The sequence below is a fragment of the Ostrea edulis genome, chromosome 3 (genome assembly GCF_947568905.1).
Source record: "Ostrea edulis chromosome 3, xbOstEdul1.1, whole genome shotgun sequence".
Lineage (NCBI taxonomy): Eukaryota > Metazoa > Mollusca > Bivalvia > Ostreida > Ostreidae > Ostrea > Ostrea edulis.
The window spans coordinates 13,058,042-13,062,408 of record NC_079166.1 but is presented as its reverse complement, the minus strand read 5'-3'; the positions used below and the strand labels follow the sequence as shown (position 1 = coordinate 13,062,408).

Below are 4,367 nucleotides of genomic sequence, written 5' to 3'. Positions count from 1 at the left end.
GGATATGTTGCGACTTTTTAAAAAAAAAATTGTAAACTTCAAATCATAATGAAAATAAAAGATGAAATAAACATGATTGACGCAACTAAAACATCCGAATAGAAAGCGGCTTTCTCAGACGCAAAAAAAAAAACAACAAGTTACAAGAAGTTTGGAGAAACACCAGTATAAATGCTTAGCGGGACGATATGTTACGTTTACTATAACTTTTGCTGAAGAAACAAAACTCTAAACAATATCTTTAAAATGCATTTATTCTAATGAAGTTGATCAAATCTTACGAGCTGTAACTGGTTGTTAGAAAAAATTCTCAATACATTTTAAAAAAACTCAGTTCTAACAGGGATGTAAACTTTCATCGTGAGTGTTTGATATTAAAGGCAGTGTACAAGAAGTTGATTCTGGTGTTATGCCGGAAGAAATGCGCGTGGTAATACCGGAAAAGCTGTAGTGGGGGCTGCTTCACTGATGAAGTATTCACTGAATATAGTGAAGTACTGTTATCATTCTTCAACAAACTGTTGAATAACATCTTAAACTCTGGGTTTTGTTTGCCCGAATCAGTCATAATGTCTGGTTATCCATTTTCAAAAGTGGACTAAATGACACTAACAGCTACAGTGGTGCATGGAAAGGTGAAGGAAAGGAACAGTGATCAATATCACAACTTCCATAAGGAATACAATATAAAGAGTTGGGCAAATACAGACCATGGATATACATGTACCAGAGGTGGGATCAAGTTCCTTAGAAGAGTAATACATTTTACATTCCAAGGACGCAGGGGGAGTAAGCATCCGCTTTGGACAAGTGAAATTCACCGTGAGCCCTATATTTTGATCAGGTTAATGGAGTAATTCGTAATCAAAATTAGTGTGTCTAAAATCTGTAGCAAGTTGTTCTGGTAAACTATTGACAATGTAAGTTGATATGGTCCAATGTACCACTTGCTTCCGCAGGGACCTATCAGCTATTGACTAATATACTAATTGCAATCTCTTGTGAATAAGTAGCATGTTGACAAGGGAAGGATATGAAGTTGTTCTATTGATATGCAAAAGAATTTTGATTTTATTGATAAAATAAAGTTACAATGAACAAGTGAAGATAACGAACAGTGGTCAATCTCGAAAATTCTAAAAAGAATACAACAACCAGGCTAGGAGGTTATAAAGGTTGGCTCGGGCTCCAGCTCCAACTCTAGCTCGAAAACAAGACTTGGAGTATGGCTCCAAATAATTTTAGGTTATAAAAACTGGCTCAAGCTCTGGCTCCAAATCAGCCTCGAAAGTTGTCTCGAAATTTCGAGCCGGAGCACATACTCGAAATGTGGGTTATAAAACTTGAGAGTAAGGAAAACATAATCCAAATGGAGTATGCCATGCTTAAATCTCGAGTAGGCTCTATAGCTTACTTGAGATTTTAAAGTGTGTACTCCAAGTGTCGTCTGCTCTGTAAAAAGGGCTGCATGCCGACAAATGGCATATAGGAAACGTGTTCCGCCTCATTTTAGAGACAGGTCCAATCCTTTAGAAGACTTATCTGCAGATGATGTTTTCGCAAGATATAGATTTTACCCAGACACCATTGTGGATCTCTTGTGTCAGCTGCAAGACATATCATCACCAACTCAGCGGAACCTTTCAATTCCACCCTTTCTTCAGCTACTAGTAACGCTGATATTTCTAGGCACCGGTGCTACTCACATTCTCACCGGCGATATCAAAATATCCAGATCAACAACAGGACGACGCATAAGGCGTGTGTCAGCACTCATTGCAGAATTAGCACCGCATTATATAACGTTTCCCAGAGGAGACCGGAATCATCGAGTGATGTTGGAATTTTCGCACATCGCAGGTTTTTTAAAGATTGATACTTATTTTATGCTAGCAGTAATAAGAACTGCGAACGTTACTATTGTTTCGCCACCTACTTTCTGATAAAACTTTTAAAAGTTATCATTTTAAAATGATTTTTACATCAATATAGATATTTAAATGAATTTTCACACAAGTTTATTTATTTGACAAAACGAAGAGAGATATCTATGATTTGGGTTGAAACCGCGTAATTTCACTATACTTTTTAACCCCCCCCCCCATCCCGCGTAAAACACAAATTCATATTTGCATGCATTATAAATTGTCATTTAGCGAATTAAAAACAAATCGCATGCTGTTTCACAGTGGGGGTGGGGGGGGGGCAAATTAACTTATCAAATGATAAATGGTTATTTATTCATATCAATCAGCGTTTCAGCATTTTAAAATATATTATGTTATAAAATCTGATTTCAAGGAACATATTTTACTACCCCTTAATATAAAGGAGTTGTAATTATGAGCAACTAATTAATTAACACTGGTATTAAAGTTAAAAATCAATTACTTATGAATTTTATCTTACATCTAAAAAGACCTCTATTGAGCAAAATTGCAAAGATTTTTAAAATATGTATACGTGTTGAACATGTAGGCGGGAATTCAGAGTTAACGTGAAAGGGAAACAACTCTGATTCATATGCTACTTTAAATATCTCTTTGGTATAAAATACATGTGTGCGAGTACGGTTTTTTTTTTCGGGGGGGGGGGACTCTGATATTCTGTACCAGTCCCAAATTCTAACTTTCTTTTTTTAACTTTAAATTGTAAATTAGCCTTAAAAATGATGTTTCACGGGATTTCCAAAAGTTTTGGGTTGTGTAGATGGAACCCATATTAGAATCAAGAGGCAGATTTTGTGAACAGAAAGCAGTATCATTCTTTGAATGCACAGGTACTGTATATATCACTTAATAAGCATTCATATAAAAGGCATTTACCATATTTCTTAATTTCACCACGATGTATATTGACCAACGTTAATTACTAAATTGACTGAACTCTTGTTAAGAAGAGACATTGTTTAAGTATCACTGTAAACCCACCCCACCTTCCCTTTTCTGATACAGATAGTGTGTGATCCTTCATTTAAAATAACAAGCATCAGTTTCAACTGGCCAGGTGCAACCCATGACAACAGAATCTTGAAAACGTCAGCATTATGTCATCAGTTTGAACAAGGTGAAGGAAATATGTACATTTATCATTGTGACCTTGACCTTTCATATATGACCTTTGTTTAAGACAAAAAATCAAGTGAACCATTAGGGCATAGTAAACACTCAATCCAAGTCTCAAATAGTGTAGATTTAAAACTGGTATCAGTGTACCCATTTATTGTTAAGTTGACTTTTGGAATCTGATATTAAGTAAAGGTCATGCAATGCCTTTTGTTTATGAACAGCTAACAAGTATGACTGTCTAAGGTAAACCTTTTGAGAAGGTGGTATATACTTTCACTCTAGACCGAGTTATCTGGGGTGCAAAAGAGGTGTTTCATGTTTTGCAGTTTGCAAAGATGATTCTTTTTTTAGGTGACCATGATGACCTGTTACTGGGAGATTCCGTGTGTCAGTGCCGTCCTTCTCTAATGACGCCTTTTATCAACCGACGACAGTGAAAGGCGTTACAGCACTGCCTTGTGTAGGACCAGAGTACTCATAGAGCAAACATTTGGATTCCTGAAAAAGAGATTTCAGTGTTTAAATCTTCTGCGCCCAAGACCAGATGTGGAAGTAATGTACATAAAAGCTGCAGTTACACTGCACAGCTATGGGATAGAAAGGGGATAGGTGCTTGAAGCCCAGCAGAATGTTGTGCAGGAAGTGGCTGATGTTGATCCTCGCCCTGCTGGTGGCGATGGCTATGCCAGGAGGGCACATATTGTGTTGACATTTTTCACTTAGATAAGGTGCCATTAAATTACAACTGTTACACTATTGAACACCTTATATAATTAAAATGGAATAAACTTTAAATATATTATACTGTTATAACAGTTTATACATAAATTTAAAAAAAATTCTTTAACTTACATGTGACTATAACAATATACATTTGTACATGTATATGTAAATAGCAATTCATGAAGATAAAAATCTGAAACTTAACTAATACATGTACACAGTATACATTTAAATAACAAAAATTGGATTCATGGGCCATAACTCTTAACCTGAGTCACTTTGCTTTTTACCTGAAGTAAAATCCTTATACAAGTAGCTCAAATCTCTGAAAACCATGTGATTTCAATAAGTTTACGATCCCAAATATGCAGTTATTGGGTTTAACAAATTGTAGTCTTTCACTATGTTTGAGGAAGCATTTCTATATAAACTTTGAATTCCTCTGACATAAGGTCAATGACTAAGTAAGAAATGATAAAGGAATGCACCATCTTCATTTTCTTATACATCTTTCGAAATAAGCAATAAAATCAACCCCAACTAAGGCTTTGTCTTGTGATCTGAAAGTCATAAGTC

At 35.6% G+C, this 4,367-nt stretch overlaps 1 pseudogene; it reads left to right on the top strand.

The window, feature by feature from the left end:
* Positions 1-1,225: 1,225 nt before the first annotated feature.
* On the top strand, positions 1,226-3,791 carry LOC125676707 (putative nuclease HARBI1; annotated as a pseudogene).
* The last annotated feature ends 576 nt before the right edge of the window (positions 3,792-4,367 follow it).